Raw genomic sequence first — 27,765 nt, 5'->3', positions numbered from 1 at the left:
GCAATTCCGAATTGGCTCGTGAAAACCGTTTAATTTTATCTCATTTCGTTTACGTTTTATGGCCAATAAGGTATATTAAGAACGACCTGATTTAATCGCGTTAATAGTCTTGCACTCGAAAAAAAATGAAGTTCGCTTGTCATTTCCGTTTTGCTTACATGAACGAATTAAAACTTTGCAAGCTATGTCTAAATGCAATTCCGAATTGCTTCGTGAAAACCGTTTAATTTTATCTCATTTCGTTTACGTTTTATGGCCAATAAGGTATATTAAGAACGACCTGATTTAATCGCGTTAATAGTCTTGCACTCGAAAAAAATGAAGTTCGCTTGTCTTTTCTGTTTTGCTTACATGAACGAATTAAAACTTTTCAAGCTATGTCTGACTGCAATTCCGAATTGCTTCGTGAAAACCGTTTAATTTTATCTCATTTCGTTTACGTTTTATGGCCAATAAGGTATATTAAGAACGACCTGATTTAATCGCGTTAATAGTCTTGCACTCGAAAAAAATGAAGTTCGCTTGTCATTTCTGTTTTGCTTACATGAACGAATTAAAACTTTTCAAGCTATGTCTGACTGCAATTCCGAATTGGCTCGTGAAAACCGTTTAATTTTATCTCATTTCGTTTACGTTTTATGGCCAGTAAGGTATATTAAGAACGACCTGATTTAATCGCGTTAATAGTCTTGCACTCGAAAAAAAATGAAGTTCGCTTGTCATTTCTGTTTTGCTTACATGAACGAATTTAAACTTTTCAAGCTATGTCTGACTGCAATTCCGAATTGGCTCGTGAAAACCGTTTAATTTTATCTCATTTCGTTTACGTTTTATAGCCAATAAGGTATATTAAGAACGACCTGATTTAATCGCGTTAATAGTCTTGCACTCGAAAAAAAATGAAGTTCGCTTGTCTTTTCTGTTTTGCTTACATGAACGAATTAAAACTTTTCAAGCTATGTCTGACTGCAATTCCGAATTGGCTCGTGAAAACCGTTTAATTTTATCTCATTTCGTTTACGTTTTATAGACAATAAGGTATATTAAGAACGACCTGATTTAATCGCGTTAATAGTCTTGCACTCGAAAAAAAATGAAGTTCGCTTGTCATTTCTGTTTTGCTTACATGAACGAACTGTAACTTTTCAAGCTATTTCTCAATGCAATTCCGAATTGGCTCGTGAAAACCGTTTAATTTTATCTCATTTCGTTTACGTTTTATGGCCTATAAGGTATATTAAGAACAACCTGATTTAATCGCGTTAATAGTCTTGCACTCGAAAAAAATGAAGTTCGCTTGTCATTTCCGTTTTGCTTACATGAACGAATTGAAACTTTTCAAGCTATGTCTGACTGCAATTCCGAATTGGCTCGTGAAAACCGTTTAATTTTATCTCATTTCGTTTTACGTTTTATGGCCAGCAAGGTATATTAAGAACGACCTGATTTAATCGCGTTAATAGTCTTGCACTCGAAAAAAAAATGAAGTTCGCTTGTCATTTCTGTTTTGCGTACATGAACGAATTAAAACTTTGCAAGCTATGTCTAAATGCAATTCCGAATTGGCTCGTGAAAACCGTTTAATTTTATCTCATTTCGTTTTACGTTTTATGGCCAGCAAGGTATATTAAGAACGACCTGATTTAATCGCGTTAATAGTCTTGCACTCGAAAAAAAAATGAAGTTCGCTTGTCATTTCTGTTTTGCGTACATGAACGAATTAAAACTTTTCAAGCTATTTCTGACTGCAATTCCGAATTGGCTCGTGAAAACCGTTTAATTTTATCTCATTTCGTTTACGTTTTATAGCCAATAAGGTATATTAAGAACGACCTGATTTAATCGCGTTAATAGTCTTGCACTCGAAAAAAAAGAAGTTCGCTTGTTATTTCCGTTTTGCTTACATGAACGAATTGAAACTTTTCAAGCTATTTCTGACTGCAATTCCGAATTGGCTCGTGAAAACCGTTTAATTTTATGTCATTTCGTTTACGTTTTATGGCCAATAAGGATATATTAAGAACGACCTGATTTAATCGCGTTAATAGTCTTGCACTCGAAAAAAATGAAGTTCGCTTGTCATTTCCGTTTTGCTTACATGAACGAATTGAAACTTTTCAAGCTATTTCTGACTGCAATTCCGAATTGGCTCGTGAAAACCGTTTAATTTTATCTCATTTCGTTTACGTTTTATGGCCAATAAGGTATATTAAGAACGACCTGATTTAATCGCGTTAATAGTCTTGCACTCGAAAAAAATGAAGTTCGCTTGTCATTTCTGTTTTGCTTACATGAACGAACTGTAACTTTTTAAGCTATGTCTAAATGCAATTCCGAATTGGCTCGTGAAAACCGTTTAATTTTATCTCATTTCGTTTACGTTTTATGGCCAATAAGGTATATTAAGAACAACCTGATTTAATCGCGTTAATAGTCTTGCACTCGAAAAAAATGAAGTTCGCTTGTCATTTCCGTTTTGCTTACATGAACGAATTGAAACTTTTCAAGCTATGTCTGACTGCAATTCCGAATTGGCTCGTGAAAACCGTTTAATTTTATCTCATTTCGTTTACGTTTTATGGCCAATAAGGTATATTAAGAACGACCTGATTTAATCGCGTTAATAGTCTTGCACTCGAAAAAAATGAAGTTCGCTTGTCATTTCTGTTTTGCTTACATGAACGAATTGAAACTTTTCAAGCTATTTTTGACTGCAATTCCGAATTGGCTCGTGAAAACCGTTTAATTTTATCTCATTTCGTTTACGTTTTATAGCCAATAAGGTATATTAAGAACGACCTGATTTAATCGCGTTAATAGTCTTGCACTCGAAAAAAAAGAAGTTCGCTTGTTATTTCCGTTTTGCTTACATGAACGAATTGAAACTTTTCAAGCTATTTCTGACTGCAATTCCGAATTGGCTCGTGAAAACCGTTTAATTTTATGTCATTTCGTTTACGTTTTATGGCCAATAAGGATATATTAAGAACGACCTGATTTAATCGCGTTAATAGTCTTGCACTCGAAAAAAATGAAGTTCGCTTGTCATTTCCGTTTTGCTTACATGAACGAATTGAAACTTTTCAAGCTATTTCTGACTGCAATTCCGAATTGGCTCGTGAAAACCGTTTAATTTTATCTCATTTCGTTTACGTTTTATGGCCAATAAGGTATATTAAGAACGACCTGATTTAATCGCGTTAATAGTCTTGCACTCGAAAAAAATGAAGTTCGCTTGTCATTTCTGTTTTGCTTACATGAACGAACTGTAACTTTTTAAGCTATGTCTAAATGCAATTCCGAATTGGCTCGTGAAAACCGTTTAATTTTATCTCATTTCGTTTACGTTTTATGGCCAATAAGGTATATTAAGAACAACCTGATTTAATCGCGTTAATAGTCTTGCACTCGAAAAAAATGAAGTTCGCTTGTCATTTCCGTTTTGCTTACATGAACGAATTGAAACTTTTCAAGCTATGTCTGACTGCAATTCCGAATTGGCTCGTGAAAACCGTTTAATTTTATCTCATTTCGTTTACGTTTTATGGCCAATAAGGTATATTAAGAACGACCTGATTTAATCGCGTTAATAGTCTTGCACTCGAAAAAAATGAAGTTCGCTTGTCATTTCTGTTTTGCTTACATGAACGAATTGAAACTTTTCAAGCTATTTTTGACTGCAATTCCGAATTGGCTCGTGAAAACCGTTTAATTTTATCTCATTTCGTTTATGTTTTATGGCCAATAAGGTATATTAAGAACGACCTGATTTAATCGCGTTAATAGTCTTGCACTCGAAAAAAAATGAAGTTCGCTTGTCATTTCCGTTTTGCTTACATGAACGAATTAAAACTTTTTAAGCTATGTCTGACTGCAATTCCGAATTGGCTCGTGAAAACCGTTTAATTTTATCTCATTTCGTTTACGTTTTATGGCCAATAAGGATATATTAAGAACGACCTGATTTAATCGCGTTAATAGTCTTGCACTCGAAAAAAATGAAGTTCGCTTGTCATTTCCGTTTTGCTTACATGAACGAATTGAAACTTTTCAAGCTATTTCTGACTGCAATTCCGAATTGGCTCGTGAAAACCGTTTAATTTTATCTCATTTCGTTTACGTTTTATAGCCAATAAGGTATATTAAGAACGACCTGATTTAATCGCGTTAATAGTCTTGCACTCGAAAAAAAATGAAGTTCGCTTGTCTTTTCTGTTTTGCTTACATGAACGAATTAAAACTTTTCAAGCTATGTCTGACTGCAATTCCGAATTGGCTCGTGAAAACCGTTTAATTTTATCTCATTTCGTTTACGTTTTATAGACAATAAGGTATATTAAGAACGACCTGATTTAATCGCGTTAATAGTCTTGCACTCGAAAAAAAATGAAGTTCGCTTGTCATTTCTGTTTTGCTTACATGAACGAACTGTAACTTTTCAAGCTATTTCTCAATGCAATTCCGAATTGGCTCGTGAAAACCGTTTAATTTTATCTCATTTCGTTTACGTTTTATGGCCTATAAGGTATATTAAGAACAACCTGATTTAATCGCGTTAATAGTCTTGCACTCGAAAAAAATGAAGTTCGCTTGTCATTTCCGTTTTGCTTACATGAACGAATTGAAACTTTTCAAGCTATGTCTGACTGCAATTCCGAATTGGCTCGTGAAAACCGTTTAATTTTATCTCATTTCGTTTTACGTTTTATGGCCAGCAAGGTATATTAAGAACGACCTGATTTAATCGCGTTAATAGTCTTGCACTCGACAAAAAAATGAAGTTCGCTTGTCATTTCTGTTTTGCGTACATGAACGAATTAAAACTTTGCAAGCTATGTCTAAATGCAATTCCGAATTGGCTCGTGAAAACCGTTTAATTTTATCTCATTTCGTTTTACGTTTTATGGCCAGCAAGGTATATTAAGAACGACCTGATTTAATCGCGTTAATAGTCTTGCACTCGAAAAAAAAATGAAGTTCGCTTGTCATTTCTGTTTTGCGTACATGAACGAATTAAAACTTTTCAAGCTATTTCTGACTGCAATTCCGAATTGGCTCGTGAAAACCGTTTAATTTTATCTCATTTCGTTTACGTTTTATAGCCAATAAGGTATATTAAGAACGACCTGATTTAATCGCGTTAATAGTCTTGCACTCGAAAAAAAAGAAGTTCGCTTGTTATTTCCGTTTTGCTTACATGAACGAATTGAAACTTTTCAAGCTATTTCTGACTGCAATTCCGAATTGGCTCGTGAAAACCGTTTAATTTTATGTCATTTCGTTTACGTTTTATGGCCAATAAGGATATATTAAGAACGACCTGATTTAATCGCGTTAATAGTCTTGCACTCGAAAAAAATGAAGTTCGCTTGTCATTTCCGTTTTGCTTACATGAACGAATTGAAACTTTTCAAGCTATTTCTGACTGCAATTCCGAATTGGCTCGTGAAAACCGTTTAATTTTATCTCATTTCGTTTACGTTTTATGGCCAATAAGGTATATTAAGAACGACCTGATTTAATCGCGTTAATAGTCTTGCACTCGAAAAAAATGAAGTTCGCTTGTCATTTCTGTTTTGCTTACATGAACGAACTGTAACTTTTTAAGCTATGTCTAAATGCAATTCCGAATTGGCTCGTGAAAACCGTTTAATTTTATCTCATTTCGTTTACGTTTTATGGCCAATAAGGTATATTAAGAACAACCTGATTTAATCGCGTTAATAGTCTTGCACTCGAAAAAAATGAAGTTCGCTTGTCATTTCCGTTTTGCTTACATGAACGAATTGAAACTTTTCAAGCTATGTCTGACTGCAATTCCGAATTGGCTCGTGAAAACCGTTTAATTTTATCTCATTTCGTTTACGTTTTATGGCCAATAAGGTATATTAAGAACGACCTGATTTAATCGCGTTAATAGTCTTGCACTCGAAAAAAATGAAGTTCGCTTGTCATTTCTGTTTTGCTTACATGAACGAATTGAAACTTTTCAAGCTATTTTTGACTGCAATTCCGAATTGGCTCGTGAAAACCGTTTAATTTTATCTCATTTCGTTTATGTTTTATGGCCAATAAGGTATATTAAGAACGACCTGATTTAATCGCGTTAATAGTCTTGCACTCGAAAAAAAATGAAGTTCGCTTGTCATTTCCGTTTTGCTTACATGAACGAATTAAAACTTTTTAAGCTATGTCTGACTGCAATTCCGAATTGGCTCGTGAAAACCGTTTAATTTTATCTCATTTCGTTTACGTTTTATGGCCAATAAGGATATATTAAGAACGACCTGATTTAATCGCGTTAATAGTCTTGCACTCGAAAAAAATGAAGTTCGCTTGTCATTTCCGTTTTGCTTACATGAACGAATTGAAAGTTTTCAAGCTATTTCTGACTGCAATTCCGAATTGGCTCGTGAAAACCGTTTAATTTTATCTCATTTCGTTTACGTTTTATGGCCAATAAGGTATATTAAGAACGACCTGATTTAATCGCGTTAATAGTCTTGCACTCGAAAAAAATGAAGTTCGCTTGTCATTTCTGTTTTGCTTACATGAACGAACTGTAACTTTTTAAGCTATGTCTAAATGCAATTCCGAATTGGCTCGTGAAAACCGTTTAATTTTATCTCATTTCGTTTACGTTTTATGGCCAATAAGGTATATTAAGAACAACCTGATTTAATCGCGTTAATAGTCTTGCACTCGAAAAAAATGAAGTTCGCTTGTCATTTCCGTTTTGCTTACATGAACGAATTGAAACTTTTCAAGCTATGTCTGACTGCAATTCCGAATTGGCTCGTGAAAACCGTTTAATTTTATCTCATTTCGTTTACGTTTTATGGCCAATAAGGTATATTAAGAACGACCTGATTTAATCGCGTTAATAGTCTTGCACTCGAAAAAAATGAAGTTCGCTTGTCATTTCTGTTTTGCTTACATGAACGAATTTAAACTTTTCAAGCTATTTTTGACTGCAATTCCGAATTGGCTCGTGAAAACCGTTTAATTTTATCTCATTTCGTTTATGTTTTATGGCCAATAAGGTATATTAAGAACGACCTGATTTAATCGCGTTAATAGTCTTGCCCTCGAAAAAAAAATGAAGTTTGCTTGTCATTTCCGTTTTGCTTACATGAACGAATTAAAACTTTTCAAGCTATGTCTAAATGCAATTCCGAATTGGCTCGTGAAAACCGTTTAATTTTATCTCATTTCGTTTATATCCATAATCTATAAAAAGTGAGAGAATTTTCAGTGTCAGGGTCAACATATGTACTCCAAAACGAAACAGGCTGCAGAGTAAAACAGCGGAAAAGCTTATGTTACTGCATTATAATTTGAGAGTACTTGGATTAAAGTACGAGTAATGCAGTGCGAGTATCTTCTGTCGGCTCAGTTTTTTTTTAACATAATAACTTGCTTGTTGGTATTTTTTTTATATTGGATGTGTAACGAATGGGTAGAGCTACTGACACAAGAACGCACAACAGACAAAGTTTGCTAAATCGTGTTCTTAAAAAAGGACACAGTTATTTAAATTAACAATGAGACTAGGATGTGGGTAAACACTAAGTTTATAATTTGGGTTTATTGTTATTATAAAACACCACCGCAAATAGCTCTAACTGTAAGCATTTTTGCTTAACTTGGTTTTTGCATATTCACAAATGCTATTGGTTTACTTATCGATATTTAGCAAACTTTGTCTGATGTGAGTTCTTACGTTTGTTCAATTTAAAAACAAATGAATGCAAATACCTAGTGTTTTGTACAAAATAGCCAAGCTTTCGTCCAACTGAAGCAAACGAGTGCACTTCTTATTCAGGAACAACATATCTAAAAGTGCAATAGCGTCGAGCTGCTAGGCCGGCGGAAGTTGCCGTTCCGCTAGGTTATGTAAACTTTTTCGTTATCATGTGGAGATTACATTTTTCTACATGCTTCGGCATTTGTGTGCACGCCTGTACCCTAAATTAGCTAGTGATATACAACAAGGTACAACACTATACTTAAGTAGTCGGTAATCGGTATCGAAGGTTTTTTCACGTGGTACTCGGTATCGGTACTCGCTTAAAAATCTGGTATCGTCACATCACTAATGCATTGTAAGGCAGATTAATTTATTCATGGTAAAAATCATTAGTTGAGTTTGGCGAATAGTATGATAACACATTTTCTCGCTAAACATTTTTTGTTTGCTTTATCTACTGCTCTTTGTATATGTTGCAGGTGGCCACATAAGTTCAATTCGCTTTCCATGTGAGCTGTTGTCTTAGCGGGATGCAGTGGTGAAGCAGGGGGTGGGAGGATCAATGCTCTGTGCTACCACATATTGTGCTTTTGCTGCATGGTCAAGATTATCCACCAGAGCATTGATGATTTAATGTGTCGGGTATGCAATTTTTTATAGCAAGTGTTTTGTGTTATGGCAAAGTACGGAAACCCCGGGTTTTGCACCTTTTTCTTCACTGTAGGTTTTTAAAGCTGTTTAATTGAAGCCGGTCATAGAATATACTTTACATATTTACACTCTTTAAGCCATGTGTGTGTATAGTGGGATTGTGTCTTTCCGTTTTTGATTTTGGGTGTAATGTGTTGGTCTCAGAAGGTAACATAAGATAAGACATGTTACATTTAAATTCAAGCTGTTATTGTTATGTTTTGATTCAAACAGGCTAACTTATGTAGATACAAACCCCTATCCTTTCAGCACCAATTGTTGTTTCTACTTTGTATTTGTAGCCTAATTGCTGTATATGTTTATTAGTGTGTCCCTTGATTTCACAAACCTTCCTGCTTGAAAACATTTGACATTGCATCGCCTCAGACAGTAAGGTTGCTGAAATAGTTTTAACAGAAGATGTGTTTTGTAGAAGGCATGCTTCCAGTAAATGAAATGTCATTTTTTAGTCGATACTATTTTGTATGTTTTCGCCTGTGTTCAAAATCTGTTGCATGTTTTTGGCGTGAATAAAGTTTTCTTCTAGATTGATCAGTGTTGTTTTGCATTTTGTAAAGTATCTCTTGATTATGTTTGCGTTGTTTCTTGAGAAGGCAAACAGAGATTGATTTAAACATAGAATAAAAGGAGTCCGTAAAATCACATGTAACCGCTGAGATTTGTCAAAAATGTTTGTTTACAAGCTTTTTGTGGAAATTTGTTCACGCACTAATGACAATGTCATGAAAAGTGATACAAAAAAAAAAAATACTTTGTTATCAATTGCGGCATGATTTGGGGAAAAATTGCACTTTTGGAGTTAGAATAATATTTTGTGTTTTAATTTGCCGAAGATGTTCAAAAACTTTATTAGTGAAGTTTTCTGAATCTAATTAACGTGACGCAATAATTCATGAGTTTGCCAAATATGATTTCAGTGGTTAGTTATGACGTAACATTTTTTCAGAAGTTTCCAGTGCCGAAATTGAGCTACTGCTTGCTATGTCCGATTTTGTTTTGTGCCAATCAATGGGTAATAAATTCCTTTTTTAAAAATTGATCGCGTGATGACGTTTTGCCGAATGCAAACTCAAGTATAGAAGTGTCGTTTCATTGGCCTAAGAACGATAGTAGATTGCGTCTTTTTGCTGCAAAAGTGATTTGCAAGTTAAACTGTTACGCCTCGATGGAATAGCAAGTTCAGAAGTTCGTTAATATGCATTTATGTTCGAAAAATGTTGAGCGCGAAACATATTTATTGAACAACTGTGAAAATAAACATTGCGTCATCAGCGATCAGCTGTTTGTAAACAGACGTGGCGAAATTTTTTATCTTCCAAGTTGAGACTGTTTTTGGTCGTTTTGTCGCCAAATTATGAAGATCAAAGACAAAATCGTTTGGTAAGTCGTTTTTGGAATAATATTCTAAAAGTTTGAGTTTCAATTTAACTTGGAAACATTGTCTGCCCATGACTCAGTTTACTAAGAAAAAACTTTGATTTCACTTCTAAATTTCTTTTTGTATTTTTATTACAGGCGTCCAAATTCGCCAAATTCGCCAAATGACACATACATACAGACATTTGAATCATAGCTTGGATTTACTGACAGATTCTTTTCTTCGTGAATGCACCCCTACATTATACGGTATTTTGTTTTGCTCTATAAGGACATTAAAAAAGCAATAGTTTTAGGTATCAACTTTTTTGCAAATGATCCATTACCATGATAGTGAGTTTTTTGTCATCATAAAATCTTTTTCACCCGGGGTGATAGACTAGAATGGCATACATAATTTTGTTGTTTATAACTAGCCTGCATTGCTGTGCTGTTTATGTTTGGCCCGGAAACGAATTTTCATGGTCAAGTGTAGCTGACACTTGCCACAAAATATTCTTGAGAACTACAAGCTTGGTAAAGCTGCATGTGCATTTTAAACTTTGATTTCACTTTTAAATGTCTTTTTGTATTCTTATTACAGGCGTGCAAAGTAGCCAAAGGACGCATACATACAGACATTTGAATCATAGCTTGGATTTACTGACAAATTCTTTTCTTCATGAATGCACCCTTACATTTATACGGTATTTTGTTTTGCTCTATAAGAACATTAAAAAAGCAATGGTTTTAGGTATCAACTTTTTTGCAAATGATCAATTACCATGATAGTGGTTTTTTTGTCATCGTGACATCTTTTTAACCAGGGGTGATAGACTAGAATGGCATACATAATTTTGTTGTTTATAACTATCCTGCATTGCTGTGCTGTTTATGTTTGGCCCGGAAACAAATTTTCATGGTCAAGTGTAGCTGACACTTGCCACAAAATATTGTTGAGAACTATAAGCTTGGTAAAGCCACATGTGCATTTTAAACTTTGATTTCACTTCTGAATGTCTTTTTGTATTCTTATTGCAGGCGTGCAAAGTCGCCAAAGGACACATACATACAGACATTTGAATCATAGCTTGGATTTACTGACAGATTCTTTTCTTCGTGAATGCACCCTTACATTTATACGGTATTTTGTTTTGCTCTATAAGGACATTAAAAAAGCACTGGTTTTAGGTATCAACTTTTTTGCAAATGATCAATTACCATGATAGTGAGTTTTTTTGTCATCATGAAATCTTTTTCACCGGGGGTGATAGACTAGAATGGCATACATAATTTTGTTTTTTATAACTAGCCTGCATTGCTGTACTGCTTATGTTTGGCCCGGAAACAAATTTTCATGGTCAAGTGTAGCTGATACTTGCCACAAAATATTCTTGAGTATTATAAGCTTGGTAAAGCTGCATGTACCTTTTAAACTTTGATTTCACTTTTAAATGTCTTTTTGTATTCTTATTACAGGCGTGCAAAGTAGCCAAAGGACGCATACATACAGACATTTGAATCATAGCTTGGTATTACTGACAAATTCTTTTCTTCATGAATGCACCCTTACATTTATATGGTATTTTGTTTTGCTCTATAAGGACATTAAAAAAGCAATGGTTTTAGGTATCAACTTTTTTGCAAATGATCAATTACCATGATAGTGAGTTTTTTGTCGTCATGAAATGTTTTTCATCGGGGTGATAGACTAGAACAGTGCTCTTCAATCTTTTTTGGTGTGGTTAACCCTTGAAGTTGTTGTGACGAACTCATGCACCCTGTTTACTTAAAAGGTAAACTGAGATAAAAAGCGATATGAAAAATTGTTATGCATATCATTTTGTCAAATAACTCCAAGCATATGTTCGCAAATTTTCTATGAAACATTGGTGAAAAAATCATCACTCGATATTCAAACATCACCCGAATGTAACACAGACACTATCAAACTGGACACAGGTATAAACCATGGAAAAAGTTTACCTTGGTGTTGTACATGAGTTGAAACCTACATCTTTTTTCTAATATCTTCTAAGTCAAATATTAATGGTTCATTAAAAGTTTGTGATGCACCCTTGTATACTTTTTCGTACTGGTGCACCCCATGCATGTTTTGGTGCACCTTGCACACCGGTTGAAGAGCATTGGACTAGAATGGTGTACATAATTTGTTGCCTATAACTATCCTGCATTGCTGTGCTGTTTATGTTTGGCCCGGAAACAAATTTTTATGATCAGGTGTAGCTGACACTTGTCTCACAATATTCTTGAGAACTATATGCTTGGTAAAGCCACCTGTGCATTTTAAACTTTGATTTCACTTCTAAATGTCTGTTTGTATTCTTATTACAGGTGTGCAAAGTAGCCAAAGGACACATACATACAGACATTTGAATCATAGCTTGGATTTACTGACAGATTCTTTTCTTCTGAATGCACCCCTACATTTATATGGTATTTGGTTTTGCTCTATAAGGACATTAAAAAAGCAATGGTTTTAGGTATAAACTTTTTTGCAAATGATCAATTACCATGATAGTGAGTTTTTTGTCATCATGAAATCTTTTTCACCGGGGGTGATAGACTAGAATGGCATACATAATTTTGTTTTTTATAACTAGCCTGCATTGCTGTGCTGTTTATGTTTGGCCCGGAAACAAATTTTCATGGTCAAGTGTAGCTGACACTTGCCACAAAATATTGTTGAGAACTATAAGCTTGGTAAAGCCACATGTGCATTTTAAACTTTGATTTCACTTCTAAATGTCTTTTTGTATTCTTATTGCAGGCGTGCAAAGTCGCCAAAGGACACATACATACCGACATTTGAATCATAGCTTGGATTTACTGACAGATTCTTTCCTTCGTGAATGCACCCCTACATTTATACGGTATTTGGTTTTGCTCTATAGGGACATTAAAAAAGCAATGGTTTTAGGTATCAACTTTTTTGCAAATGATCAATTACCATGATAGTGGGTTTTTTGTCATCGTGACATCTTTTTAACCAGAGGTGATAGACTAGAATGGCATACATAATTTTGTTGTTTATAACTAGCCTGCATTGCTGTGCTGTTTATGTTTGGCCCGGAAACAAATTTTCATGGTCAAGTGTAGCTGACACTTGCCACAAAATATTGTTGAGAACTACAAGCTTGGTAAAGCCACATGTGCATTTTAAACTTTGATTTCACTTCTAAATGTCTTTTTATATTCTTATTACAGGTGTGCAAAGTAGCCGAAGGATACATTTGCTAAACCCAGGGGTTCCGCATCTTTTTCTTCGCTGTAAGTTTTAAAGCTGTGTAATTGAAACCCGTCATAAAACATACTTTCGGATTTGCACTCTTTGAGCCACATGTGAGTATAGTACTGGGATTGTGTCTTTCCGTTTTTCATTTCTGGGTTAATGTGTTGGTCTCAGAAGTTAATATTTGATAAGACATATTACATTTAAATTCCAGTCGTTATTTTTATGTTTTGATTCAAACAGGCTAACTTATGTAGATATAAACCCCTATCCTTTCAGCACCAATTGTTGTTTCTACTTTGTATTTGTAGCCTAATTGCTGTATATGTTTATTAGTGTGTCCCTTGATTTCACAAACCTTCCTGCTTGAAAATATTTGACATTGCATCCATAGGCGCCCACTTGCTAAAATCGGCGGGGAGGCAGAATTTTATAACCCGGTAAAGACGAGTATTTTCAGCCCGGACGTCACTTAACGTCGCAAGTTACAGCCTTTGCAGTGTTTCGGTACTAGTATACATAACATTAGCAGCTGATGCCGACCCAACTATACAGTAATACATTTTTTCATCCCCGCAACAATTATTACAAAGCATGTTTTATTTTTACGCAGCAAGGCGTACATGCGTCTAAAAAGCCATCATAATAATCGTTTCTTACGTTTCTAGGTCGTTTGGTTGGTTTCAACCATGTTTTCTATTTACACAGGAAATTGCATGTAACGCAAGTTTAGTTACTTTTAAATCAGGAATTACCAAAGTAAAGCCCGCGAAGGTTTTTGTTCTAAATATATATCTTGGAAAATAACGAGTCAACCGTTGAAAGTTAATTTGCCACCAAAGAGTTCCCACAACAACATGTGGTCTTAAGTTTACCTAGTTTTACACTTCACAGGACGTATAAAAATGATCCAAAAACAGTTTGTTACATCACAGACAAGACTTAAAGTATCAATGCTTTCGTTACTGTGCGTGTACAGGTGCCTTTCTTGGTTAATTGTGATGACATAAAAGAGAAGTTAGTAATTTATGTCACATAATTTTATAGTTCGACAGTAGCGCTATCTCTTAATAATAATGTAGCTTCTGCTGGTACCACAAAACCGCTTTGTAGACCACAATTGCGGAACGGCGCTGCGTTTGTGCTTGTAAGCGATGTGGCCGTCTAATGTCATTTTCATGTTATGCGGCTCACCCTGAAAAAACAATTGGCTACCCCCTTTGTAAACGATGTCAATTTGTGTCGATGTTGCTGACCGAGTTTTAACAAACACTTCTTGCATGTTTTTATCCAATGGTTCATTGCATATAACCAGGGTGGCTATCGACATGGAACTCGAAATAAGAACACACGAACAATTGGACTTTCATGTCAAAGGACACACGAACAAATTGGACTTTCATGTCGAAACAAACGTTTTTGAATCTTTGCATTTATACGAGCCTTGACATGTCATATTTCTTTTTGTCGGGAACAATCTGTTCCAACTCCTTGTTCGTAGAAAACACGTAGTGCATCTCACGACAGCCCAGATCTAGGTTTACTTTTAGCAGGGATTTGACTTGTAATTGTTAAAAATAAGACAAAATAAAGACAAATCTTAGAAATAAGGACGGTATGGCAACCCTGCATATAACACTTCAAGTATACGTTTGTGACGTAACAATATGCGTTGTTTGATTTTTCAGAAAGGTTTGACTCTTCAAACTAGACAGTTGTTGACTGTGCAGTAGTACAGAGTTACTACAAAACTGGGTGTGCATAAATTAGCGCAAAACTTGTTTATGACGTAGTCAGCGACGCAGATACCCGGGGAGGCGGCGCCTCCCCGCCTCCCCATAAGTGGGCGCCAGTGCATTGCATCGCTTCAGACAGTAAGGTTGCTGAAATAGTTTTATTAGAAGATGTGTTTTGTAGAAGGCATGCTTCCAGTAAATGAAATGTTATTTTTTAGTCGATACTATTTTGTATGTTTTCGCCTGTGTTCAAAATCTGTTGCATGTTTTTGGCGTGAATAAAGTTTTCTTCTAGATTGATCAGTGTTGTTTTGCATTTTGTAAAGTATCTCTTGATTATGTTTGCGTTGTTTCTTGAGAAGGCAAACAGAGATTGATTTAAACATAGAATAAAAGCAGTCCATAAAATCACATGTAACCGCTGAGATTTGTCAAAAATGTTTGTTTACAAGCTTTTTGTGGAAATTTGTTCACGCACTAACGACCATGTCATGAAAAGTGATACCATTAAAAAATACTTTGTTATCAATTGCGGCATGAATTTGGGGACAAAATTGCACTTTTAGAGTTAAAATAATATTTTGTGTTTTAATTTGCCGAAGATGTTCAAAAACTTTATTAGTGAAGTTTTCTGAATCTAATTAACGTGACGCAATAATTCATGAGTTTGCCAAATATGATTTCAGTGGTTAGTTATGACGTAACATTTTTTCAGAAGTTTCCAGTGCCGAAATTGAGCTACTGCTTGCTATGTCCGATTTTGTTTTGTGCCAATCAATGGGTAATAAATTCCTTTTTTAAAAATTGATCGCGTGATGACGTTTTGCCGAATGCAAACTCAAGTATAGAAGTGTCGTTTCATTGGCCTAAGAACGATAGTAGATTGCGTCTTTTTGCTGCAAAAGTGATTTGCAAGTTAAACTGTTACGCCTCGATGGAATAGCAAGTTCAGGAGTTAGTTAATATGCATTTATGTTCGAAAAATGTTGAGCGCGAAACATATTTATTGAACAACTGTGAAAATAAACATTGCGTCATCAGCGATCAGCTGTTTGTAAACAGACGTGGCGAAAAATTTTATCTTAAAAGTTGAGACTGTTTTTGGTCGTTTTGTTGCAAAATTATGAAGATCAAAGACAAAATCGTTTGGTAAGTCGTTTTTGGAATAATATTCTAAAAGTTTGAGTTTCAATTTAACTTGGAAACATTGTCTGCCCATGACTCAGTTTTTCAGTTTACTAAGAAAAAACTTTGATTTCACTTCTAAATTTCTTTTTGTATTTTTATTACAGGCGTCCAAATTCGCCAAATTCGCCAAATGACACATACATACAGACATTTGAATCATAGCTTGGATTTACTGACAGATTCTTTTCTTCGTGAATGCACCCCTACATTATACGGTATTTTGTTTTGCTCTATAAGGACATTAAAAAAGCAATGGTTTTAGGTATAAACTTTTTTGCAAATGATCAATTACCATGATAGTGAGTTTTTTGTCATCGTGACATTATTTTAACCAGGTGTGATAGACTAGAATGGCATACATAATTTTGTTGTTTATAACTAGCCTGCATTGCTGTGCTGTTTATGTTTGGCCCGGAAACAAATTTTCATGGTCAAGTGTAGCTGACACTTGCCACAAAATATTGTTGAGAACTACAAGCTTGGTAAAGCCACATGTGCATTTTAAACTTTGATTTCACTTCTAAATGTCTTTTTATATTCTTATTACAGGCGTGCAAAGTAGCCAAAGGATACATATGCTAAACCCTGGGGTTCCGCATCTTTTTCTTCGCTGTAAGTTTTAAAGCTGTGTAATTGAAACCCGTCATAAAACATACTTTCGGATTTGCACTCTTTGAGCCACATGTGAGTATAGTACTGGGATTGTGTCTTTCCGTTTTTCATTTCTGGGTTAATGTGTTTGTCTCAGAAGGTAACATTTGATAAGACATATTACATTTAAATTCCAGTCGTTATTTTTATGTTTTGATTCAAACAGGCTAACTTATGTGGATACAAACCCCTATCCTTTCAGCACCAATTGTTGTTTCTACTTTGTATTTGTAGCCTAATTGCTGTATATGTTTTAGTGATGGGACGATACCAGGTTATGAAGCGAGTACCAATACCGAGTACGAGTACCACATGTATATACCTTCGATACCGAGTACCGAGTACGATTACCGAGTACTTAAGTGTAGTGTTGTACTTAGTTGTATATCACTGGCTAATTTTTTTGCCGTGGTCGGGGTGCAGGCGTGCACACACACATGCCGAAAAATGTAATCTCCACATGATAGCGAAAATGATATACGTAACCTGGCGGAACCTTTTTCCTGATTTTGTGCTGTCCGAAGCAAATATAGGCCAAAAGTTGCCCGTATTCTTATGGTGTAAATCGGCCTTCGGTACTCGCACGTTGGTATCGAAAACTGAGACAAAATATTTCGATACCGAGTACGAGTATCGATACCACTGAAATCGCTCGATACCATCGATACCGATTACCGAGTACCGAGTACCCGTCCCATCACTAATATGTTTATTAGTGTGTCCCTTGATTTCACAAACCTGCCTGCTTGAAAATATTTGACGTTGCATCGCCTCAGACAGTAAGGTTGCTGAATTAGTTTTAATAGAAGGTGTGTTTTGTAGAAGGCATGCTTCCAGTAAATGAAATGTCATTTTTTAGTCGATACTATTTTGTATGTTTTCGCCTGTGTTCAAAATCTGTTGCATGTTTTTGGCGTGAATAAAGTTTTCTTCTAGATTGATCAGTGTTGTTTTGCATTTTGTAAAGTATCTCTTGATTATGTTTGCGTTGTTTCTTGAGAAGGCAGATAGAGATTGATTTAAACATAGAATAAAAGGAGTCCATAAAATCACATGTAACCGCTGAGATTTGTCAAAAATGTTTGTTTACAAGCTTTTTGTGGAAATTTGTTCACGCAATAATGACCATGTCATGAAAAGTGATACCATAAAAAAATACTTTGTTATCAATTGCGGCATGAATTTGGGGAAAAAATTGCACTTTTGGAGTTAGAATAATATTTTGTGTTTTAATTTGCGGAAGTTGTTCAAAAACTTTATTAGTGAAGTTTTCTGAATCTAATTAACGTGACGCAATAATTCATGAGTTTGGCAAATATGATTTCAGTGTTTAGTTATGACGTAAAATATTTCGAGAAGTTTCCAGTGCCGAAATTGAGCTACTGCTGGCTATCTCCGATTTTGTTTTGTGCCAATAAATGGGTAATAAATTCTTTTTTTTAAAATTGATCGCGTGATGACGTTTTGCCGAATGCAAACTCAAATAAAGAAGTACCGTTTCATTGGCCTAAGAACGATAGTAGATTGCGTCTTTTTGCTGCAAAAGTGATTTGCAAGTTAAACTTTTACGCCTTGATGGAATAGCAAGTTCAGAAGTTCGTTAATGTGCATTTATTTCCGAAAATTATTGAGCGCGAAACATATTTATTGAACAGCTGTGAAAATAAACATTGCGTCATCAGCGATCAGCTGTTTGTAAACAGACGTGGCGAAAAATTTCATCTTTAAAGTTGAAACTGTTTTTGGTCGTTTTGTCGCAAAATTATGAAGATTAAAGACAAAATCGTGCTTTTGCTTTTGCTGCCTGATAAGAAGTCGTATTTTGGTAAAAGATAGTTTCAAAATTTTTACATATTTAATGAGAAAAATAACGGTCCAAGTAGATATAAAAAGCAACTTGCCTCAATATCACTGATGTGGGCATGACCATTTGCAGAAGCAGTTATAAAATAATAAACCATGTTGCATTTACATCTATTTGAGCTTTTATTTTGATGACTAAATTTATGAACAGATCCATGCATATTGTTTAATATATTTTTACATTAATTATTTTGAACTTACAATTGGATTTTTGCAGAGGTTATGAAGTGCTTGCGACGTCAGTAGATGTCTACAACATGTGGCTGCATCTTGTATTTTCTGATCACTCACTTGTTATAACTGATGTGATGGATTTTGAAAAATCAAATGTCACTTCAGTTTCCAGGTTTCACAGTTCATGTGTCTAGGAAATCAAGGTTTGTCTTTGTAACATACATATATTGAAGTTACATCACTAAAAAAATTATATTTCATCACAAAAGACAATTGTAAACAATAAATGTTATTATTTTATATATATTATACGGTATTTGGTTTTGCTCTGTAGGGACATTAAAAAAGCAATGGTTTTAGGTATAAACTTTTTTGCAAATGATCAATTACCATGATAGTGGGTTTTTTGTCATAGTGACATCTTTTTAACCAGGAGTGATAGACTAGAATGGCATACATAATTTTGTTGTTTATAACTAGCCTGCATTGCTGTGCTATTTATGTTTGGCCCGGAAACAAATTTTCATGGTCAAGTGTAGCTGACACTTGCCACAAAATATTGTTGAGAACTATAACCTTGGTAAAGCCACATGTGCATTTCAAACTTTGATTTCACTTCTAAATGTCTTTTTATATTCTTATTACAGGCGTGCAAAGTCGCCAAAGGACACATACATACAGACATTTGAATTATAGCTTGGATTTCTGACAGATTCTTTTCTTCGTGAATGCACCCCTACATTTATACGGTATTTGGTTTTGCTCTATAAGGACATTAAAAAAGCAATGGTTTTAGGTATCAACTTTTTTGCAAATGATCAATTACCATGATAGTGGGTTTTTTGTCATCATGAAATGTTTTTCATAGGGGTGATAGACTAGAACAGTGCTCTTCAATCTTTTTTGGTGTTGTGAACCCTTGAAGTTGTTGTGACGAACTCATGCACCCTGTTTACTTAAAAGGTAAACTGAGATAAAAAGCGATATGAAAAATTGTTATGCATATCATTTTGTCAAATAAATCCAAGCATATGTTCGCAAATTTTCTATGAAACATTGGCGAAAAAATCATCACTCAATATTCAAACATCACCCGATTGCAACACAGACACTATCAAACTGGACACAGGTATAAACCATGGAAAAAGTTTACCTTGGTGTTGTACATGAGTTGAAACCTACATCTTTTTTCTAATATCTTCTAAGTCAAATATTAATGGTTCATTAAAAGTTTGTGATGCACCCTTGTATACTTTTTCGTACTGGTGCACCCCATGCATGTTTTGGTGCACCTTGCACACCGGTTGAAGAGCATTGGACTAGAATGGTGTACATAATTTGTTGCCTATAACTATCCTGCATTGCTGTGCTGTTTATGTTTGGCCCGGAAACAAATTTTTATGATCAGGTGTAGCTGACACTTGTCTCACAATATTCTTGAGAACTATATGCTTGGTAAAGCCACCTGTGCATTTTAAACTTTGATTTCACTTCTAAATGTCTGTTTGTATTCTTATTACAGGTGTGCAAAGTAGCCAAAGGACACATACATACAGACATTTGAATCATAGCTTGGATTTACTGACAGATTCTTTTCTTCTGAATGCACCCCTACATTTATATGGTATTTGGTTTTGCTCTATAAGGACATTAAAAAAGCAATGGTTTTAGGTATAAACTTTTTTGCAAATGATCAATTACCATGATAGTGAGTTTTTTGTCATCATGAAATCTTTTTCACCGGGGGTGATAGACTAGAATGGCATACATAATTTTGTTTTTTATAACTATCCTGCATTGCTGTGCTGTTTATGTTTGCCCCGGAAACAAATATTCATGGTCAAGTGTAGCTGACACTTGCCTCACAACATTCTTGACAACTATACGCTTGGTAAAGCCACCTGTGCATTTTAAACTTTGATTTCACTTCTAAATGTCTTTTTGTATTCTTATTACAGGCGTGCAACGTCGCCAAAGGACACATACATACAGACATTTGAATCATAGCTTGGATTTACTGACAGATTCTTTTCTTCGTGAATGCACCCCTACATTTATACGGTATTTTGTTTTGCTCTATAAGGACATTAAAAAAGCAATGGTTTTAGGCATCAGCTTGTTTGCAAATGATCAATTACCATGATCGTGAGTTTTTTGTCATCCTGAAATGTTTTTCATCAGGGGTGATAGACTAAAATGTCATACATAATTTTGTTGTATATAACTAGCCTGCATTGCGGTGCTGTTTATGTTTGGCCCGGAAACAAATTTTCATGGTCAAGTGCAGCTGACACTTGCCACAAAATATTGTTGAGAACTATAAGCTTGGTAAAGCCATATGTGCATTTTAAACTTTGATTTCACTTCTGAATGTCTTTTTGTATTCTTATTACAGGCGTGCAAAGTCGCCAAAGGACACATACATACAGAGATTTGAATCATGGATTGGATTTCTGACAGATTCTTTTCTTCGTGAATGCACCCTTACATTTATACGGTATTTTGTTTTGCTCTATAAGGACATTAAAAAAGCAATGGTCATCTTGTTACAGGCGTGCAAAGTAGCCGAAGGATACATATGCTGAACCCTGGGGTTCCGCATATTTTTCTTTGCTGTAAGTTTTGAAACTGTGTAATTGAAACCCGTCATAAAACATACTTTCAGATTTGCACTCTTTAAGCCACATGTGAGTATAGTACTGGGATTGTGTCTTTCCGTTTTTTCATTTCTGGGTTAATGTGTTGGTCTCAGAAGTTAACATTTATTAAGACATCTTACATTCAAATTCCAGGCGTTATTTTTATGTTTTGATTCAAACAGGTTAACTTATGTAGATACAAACCCCTATCCTTTCAGCACCAATTGTTGTTTCTACTTTGTATTTGTAGCCTAATTGCTGTATATGTTCATTAGTGTGTCCCTTGATTTCACAAACCTTCCTGCTTGAAAACATTTGACATTGCATCGCCTCAGACAGTAAGGTTGCTGAAATAGTTTTAATAGAAGGTGTGTTTTGTAGAAGGCATGCTTCCAGTAAATGAAATGTCATTTTTTAGTCGATACTATTTTGTATGTTTTCGCCTGTGTTCAAAATCTGTTGCATGTTTTTGGCGTGAATAAAGTTTTCTTCTAGATCGGTCAGTGTTGTTTTGCATTTTGTAAAGTATCTCTTGATTATGTTTGCGTTGTTTCTTGAGAAGGCGGATAGAGATTGATTTAAACATAGAATAAAAGGAGTCCATAAAATCACATGTAACCGTTGAGATTTGTCAAAAATGTTTGTTTACAAGCTTTTTGTGGAAATTTGGTCACGCACTAGTGACAATGTCATGAAAAGTGATACCAAAAAAATACTTTGTTATCAATTGCGGCATGAATTTGGGGAAAAAACTGCCCTTTTGGAGTTAGAATAATATTTTGTGTTATAATTTGCCGAAGTTGTTCAAAAACTTTATTAGTGAAGTTTTCTGAATCTAATTAACGTGACGCAATAATTCATGAGTTTGGCAAATATGATTTCAGTGTTTAGTTATGACGTAAAAGTTTTCCAGAAGTTTCCAGTGCGGAAATTGAGCTACTGCTTGCTATGTCCGATTTTGTTTTGTGCCAATAAATGGGTAATAAATTCTTTTTTTTAAAAAATTGATCGCGTGATGACGTTTTGCCGAATGCAAACTCAAATGAAGAAGTGCCGTTTCATTGGCCTAAGAACGATAGTAGTGCGTCTTTTTTCTGCAAAAGTGATTTGCAAGTTAAACTTTTACGCCTGGATGGAATAGCAAGCTCAGGAGTTCGTTAATGTGCATTTATGTTCGAAAAATGTTGAGCGCGAAACATATTTATTGAACAACTGTGAAAATAAACATTGCGTCATCAGCGATCAGCTGTTTGTAAACAGAAGTGGCGAAAATTTTTATGTTAAAAGTTGAGACTGTTTTTGGTCGTTTTGTCGCCAAATTATGAAGATCAAAGACAAAATCGTTTGGTAAGTCGTTTTTGGAATAATATTCTAAAAGTTTGAGTTTCAATTTAACTTGGAAACGTTGTCTGCCGATGACTCAGTTTTTCTGTTTACTGTGAAAAAACTTTGATTTCACTTCTAAATTTCTTTTTGTATTCTTATTACAAGCGTCCAAATTCGCCAAATGACACATACATACAGACATTTGAATCATAGCTTGGATTTACTGACAGATTCTTTTCTTTGTGAATGCACCCCTACATTATACGGTATTTGGTTTTGCTCTATAAGGACATTAAAAAAGCAATGGTTTTAGGTATCAACTTTTTTGCAAATGATCAATTACCATGATAGTGAATTTTTTGTCATCGTGACATCTTTTTCACCAGGGGTGATAGACTAGAATGGCATACATAATTTTGTTGTTTACCAGTCTGCAGAGTGTGGCAGCTGCACGCGCGATTATTTTTTGAAAAAACGCGGAAAGTTGCACGCGGAAATTTCGCACGAAAGGCATTTGATTGCACTGCCTTGACCTCTTTTACTTGTTTTGCGCCTGCTGAAATTGACCTTGCACGCGAACTTACGGGTCATGCACGCGCGCACGCGGGACAATTTGGTCCTGCACGCGCGAGATCTCGTCGGAAACTGCCATACTCTGCAGACTGGGTTGTTTATAACTAGCCTGCATTGCTGTGCTATTTATGTTTGGCCCGGAAACAAATTTTCATGGTCAAGTGTAGCTGACACTTGCCACAAAATATTGTTGAGAACTATAAGCTTGGTAAAGCCACATGTGCATTTTAAACTTTGATTTCACTTCTAAATGTCTTTTTATATTCTTATTACAGGCGTGCAAAGTCGCCAAAGGACACATACATACAGACATTTGAATTATAGCTTGGATTTCTGACAGATTCTTTTCTTCGTGAATGCACCCCTACATTTATACGGTATTTGGTTTTGCTCTATAAGGACATTAAAAAAGCAATGGTTTTAGGTATCAACTTTTTTGCAAATGATCAATTACCATGATAGTGGGTTTTTTGTCATCATGAAATGTTTTTCATAGGGGTGATAGACTAGAACAGTGCTCTTCAATCTTTTTTGGTGTTGTGAACCCTTGAAGTTGTTGTGACGAACTCATGCACCCTGTTTACTTAAAAGGTAAACTGAGATAAAAAGCGATATGAAAAATTGTTATGCATATCATTTTGTCAAATAAATCCAAGCATATGTTCGCAAATTTTCTATGAAACATTGGCGAAAAAATCATCACTCAATATTCAAACATCACCCGATTGCAACACAGACACTATCAAACTGGACACAGGTATAAACCATGGAAAAAGTTTACCTTGGTGTTGTACATGAGTTGAAACCTACATCTTTTTTCTAATATCTTCTAAGTCAAATATTAATGGTTCATTAAAAGTTTGTGATGCACCCTTGTATACTTTTTCGTACTGGTGCACCCCATGCATGTTTTGGTGCACCTTGCACACCGGTTGAAGAGCATTGGACTAGAATGGTGTACATAATTTGTTGCCTATAACTATCCTGCATTGCTGTGCTGTTTATGTTTGGCCCGGAAACAAATTTTTATGATCAGGTGTAGCTGACACTTGCTTCACAATATTCTTGAGAACTATATGCTTGGTAAAGCCACCTGTGCATTTTAAACTTTGATTTCACTTCTAAATGTCTGTTTGTATTCTTATTACAGGTGTGCAAAGTAGCCAAAGGACACATACATACAGACATTTGAATCATAGCTTGGATTTACTGACAGATTCTTTTCTTCTGAATGCACCCCTACATTTATATGGTATTTGGTTTTGCTCTATAAGGACATTAAAAAAGCAATGGTTTTAGGTATCAACTTTTTTGCAAATGATCAATTACCATGATAGTGAGTTTTTTGTCATCATGAAATCTTTTTCACCGGGGGTGATAGACTAGAATGGCATACATAATTTTGTTTTTTATAACTATCCTGCATTGCTGTGCTGTTTATGTTTGCCCCGGAAACAAATATTCATGGTCAAGTGTAGCTGACACTTGCCTCACAACATTCTTGAGAACTATACGCTTGGTAAAGCCACCTGTGCATTTTAAACTTTGATTTCACTTCTAAATGTCTTTTTGTATTCTTATTACAGGCGTGCAACGTCGCCAAAGGACACATACATACAGACATTTGAATCATAGCTTGGATTTACTGACAGATTCTTTTCTTCGTGAATGCACCCCTACATTTATACGGTATTTTGTTTTGCTTTATAAGGACATTAAAAAAGCAATGGTTTTAGGCATCAGCTTGTTTGCAAATGATCAATTACCATGATCGTGAGTTTTTTGTCATCCTGAAATGTTTTTCATCAGGGGTGATAGACTAAAATGTCATACATAATTTTGTTGTATATAACTAGCCTGCATTGCGGTGCTGTTTATGTTTGGCGCGGAAACAAATTTTCATGGTCAAGTGCAGCTGACACTTGCCACAAAATATTGTTGAGAACTATAAGCTTGGTAAAGCCATATGTGCATTTTAAACTTTGATTTCACTTCTGAATGTCTTTTTGTATTCTTATTACAGGCGTGCAAAGTCGCCAAAGGACACATACATACAGAGATTTGAATCATGGATTGGATTTCTGACAGATTCTTTTCTTCGTGAATGCACCCTTACATTTATACGGTATTTTGTTTTGCTCTATAAGGACATTAAAAAAGCAATGGTCATCTTGTTACAGGCGTGCAAAGTAGCCGAAGGATACATATGCTGAACCCTGGGGTTCCGCATATTTTTCTTTGCTGTAAGTTTTGAAACTGTGTAATTGAAACCCGTCATAAAACATACTTTCAGATTTGCACTCTTTAAGCCACATGTGAGTATAGTACTGGGATTGTGTCTTTCCGTTTTTTCATTTCTGGGTTAATGTGTTGGTCTCAGAAGTTAACATTTATTAAGACATCTTACATTCAAATTCCAGCCGTTATTTTTATGTTTTGATTCAAACAGGTTAACTTATGTAGATACAAACCCCTATCCTTTCAGCACCAATTGTTGTTTCTACTTTGTATTTGTAGCCTAATTGCTGTATATGTTCATTAGTGTGTCCCTTGATTTCACAAACCTTCCTGCTTGAAAACATTTGACATTGCATCGCCTCAGACAGTAAGGTTGCTGAAATAGTTTTAATAGAAGGTGTGTTTTGTAGAAGGCATGCTTCCAGTAAATGAAATGTCATTTTTTAGTCGATACTATTTTGTATGTTTTCGCCTGTGTTCAAAATCTGTTGCATGTTTTTGGCGTGAATAAAGTTTTCTTCTAGATCGGTCAGTGTTGTTTTGCATTTTGTAAAGTATCTCTTGATTATGTTTGCGTTGTTTCTTGAGAAGGCGGATAGAGATTGATTTAAACATAGAATAAAAGGAGTCCATAAAATCACATGTAACCGTTGAGATTTGTCAAAAATGTTTGTTTACAAGCTTTTTGTGGAAATTTGGTCACGCACTAGTGACAATGTCATGAAAAGTGATACCAAAAAAATACTTTGTTATCAATTGCGGCATGAATTTGGGGAAAAAACTGCCCTTTTGGAGTTAGAATAATATTTTGTGTTATAATTTGCCGAAGTTGTTCAAAAACTTTATTAGTGAAGTTTTCTGAATCTAATTAACGTGACGCAATAATTCATGAGTTTGGCAAATATGATTTCAGTGTTTAGTTATGACGTAAAAGTTTTCCAGAAGTTTCCAGTGCGGAAATTGAGCTACTGCTTGCTATGTCCGATTTTGTTTTGTGCCAATAAATGGGTAATAAATTCTTTTTTTAAAAAAATTGATCGCGTGATGACGTTTTGCCGAATGCAAACTCAAATGAAGAAGTGCCGTTTCATTGGCCTAAGAACGATAGTAGTGCGTCTTTTTTCTGCAAAAGTGATTTGCAAGTTAAACTTTTACGCCTGGATGGAATAGCAAGCTCAGGAGTTCGTTAATGTGCATTTATGTTCGAAAAATGTTGAGCGCGAAACATATTTATTGAACAACTGTGAAAATAAACATTGCGTCATCAGCGATCAGCTGTTTGTAAACAGAAGTGGCGAAAATTTTTATGTTAAAAGTTGAGACTGTTTTTGGTCGTTTTGTCGCCAAATTATGAAGATCAAAGACAAAATCGTTTGGTAAGTCGTTTTTGGAATAATATTCTAAAAGTTTGAGTTTCAATTTAACTTGGAAACGTTGTCTGCCGATGACTCAGTTTTTCTGTTTACTGTGAAAAAACTTTGATTTCACTTCTAAATTTCTTTTTGTATTCTTATTACAAGCGTCCAAATTCGCCAAATGACACATACATACAGACATTTGAATCATAGCTTGGATTTACTGACAGATTCTTTTCTTTGTGAATGCACCCCTACATTATACGGTATTTGGTTTTGCTCTATAAGGACATTAAAAAAGCAATGGTTTTAGGTATCAACTTTTTTGCAAATGATCAATTACCATGATAGTGAATTTTTTGTCATCGTGACATCTTTTTCACCAGGGGTGATAGACTAGAATGGCATACATAATTTTGTTGTTTACCAGTCTGCAGAGTGTGGCAGCTGCACGCGCGATTATTTTTTGAAAAAACGCGGAAAGTTGCACGCGGAAATTTCGCACGAAAGGCATTTGATTGCACTGCCTTGACCTCTTTTACTTGTTTTGCGCCTGCTGAAATTGACCTTGCACGCGAACTTACGGGTCATGCACGCGCGCACGCGGGACAATTTGGTCCTGCACGCGCGAGATCTCGTCGGAAACTGCCATACTCTGCAGACTGGGTTGTTTATAACTAGCCTGCATTGCTGTGCTATTTATGTTTGGCCCGGAAACAAATTTTCATGGTCAAGTGTAGCTGACACTTGCCACAAAATATTGTTGAGAACTATAAGCTTGGTAAAGCCACATGTGCATTTTAAACTTTGATTTCACTTCTAAATGTCTTTTTATATTCTTATTACAGGCGTGCCAAAGGACACATACATACAGACATTTGAATTATAGCTTGGATTTCTGACAGATTCTTTTCTTCGTGAATGCACCCCTACATTTATACGGTATTTGGTT

The 27,765-nt window shown here is 35.1% G+C and overlaps 4 long non-coding RNA genes across 9 annotated transcripts; all 4 read left to right on the top strand.

Moving 5' to 3' along the window:
* Positions 1-9,281: 9,281 nt before the first annotated feature.
* Positions 9,282-19,417, top strand: LOC145233488 (uncharacterized). 3 transcript variants are annotated; one of them, XR_013861118.1, is made up of 6 exons: positions 9,282-9,841; positions 9,977-10,087; positions 10,422-10,524; positions 10,859-10,961; positions 11,297-11,399; positions 19,330-19,417. It is a non-coding gene; the product is annotated as an uncharacterized LOC145233488 (long non-coding RNA). The 3 variants fall into 3 exon arrangements; XR_013861120.1 differs by lacking the exon at positions 11,297-11,399 and having other exon boundaries at positions 9,294-9,841; XR_013861119.1 differs by lacking the exons at positions 10,422-10,524; positions 11,297-11,399 and having other exon boundaries at positions 9,296-9,841.
* LOC145233487 (uncharacterized) lies at positions 11,406-17,586 on the top strand. Of its 3 annotated transcripts, XR_013861114.1 has the most exons (8): positions 11,406-11,613; positions 11,759-11,779; positions 12,173-12,274; positions 12,609-12,711; positions 13,046-15,955; positions 16,099-16,209; positions 16,544-16,678; positions 17,362-17,586. It is a non-coding gene; the product is annotated as an uncharacterized LOC145233487 (long non-coding RNA). The 3 variants fall into 3 exon arrangements; XR_013861115.1 differs by lacking the exons at positions 12,609-12,711; positions 13,046-15,955; positions 16,099-16,209; positions 17,362-17,586 and having other exon boundaries at positions 16,544-16,894; XR_013861116.1 differs by lacking the exons at positions 11,406-11,613; positions 11,759-11,779; positions 12,173-12,274; ... (2 more) ...; positions 16,099-16,209; positions 17,362-17,586 and adding an exon at positions 16,216-16,476 and having other exon boundaries at positions 16,544-16,894.
* Positions 19,418-19,443: 26 nt separating the features above from the next.
* On the top strand, positions 19,444-24,907 carry LOC145233483 (uncharacterized). Of its 2 annotated transcripts, XR_013861111.1 has the most exons (5): positions 19,444-19,645; positions 19,791-19,811; positions 20,205-20,306; positions 20,641-20,743; positions 24,807-24,907. It is a non-coding gene; the product is annotated as an uncharacterized LOC145233483 (long non-coding RNA). The 2 variants fall into 2 exon arrangements; XR_013861112.1 differs by lacking the exon at positions 19,791-19,811 and having other exon boundaries at positions 19,445-19,645.
* A 1,567-nt stretch (positions 24,908-26,474) lies between these two features.
* LOC145233489 (uncharacterized) lies at positions 26,475-27,741 on the top strand. The gene is made up of 3 exons (XR_013861121.1): positions 26,475-26,834; positions 26,979-27,079; positions 27,662-27,741. It is a non-coding gene; the product is annotated as an uncharacterized LOC145233489 (long non-coding RNA).
* Positions 27,742-27,765: the final 24 nt, after the last annotated feature.

This window comes from Phallusia mammillata, chromosome 6 (genome assembly GCF_965637545.1).
Source record: "Phallusia mammillata chromosome 6, kaPhaMamm4.hap1.1, whole genome shotgun sequence".
NCBI classification, from domain to species: domain Eukaryota; kingdom Metazoa; phylum Chordata; class Ascidiacea; order Phlebobranchia; family Ascidiidae; genus Phallusia; species Phallusia mammillata.
The sequence above is the reverse complement of the archived record's forward strand: the minus strand, read 5'-3'. Positions and strand labels throughout refer to the sequence as shown.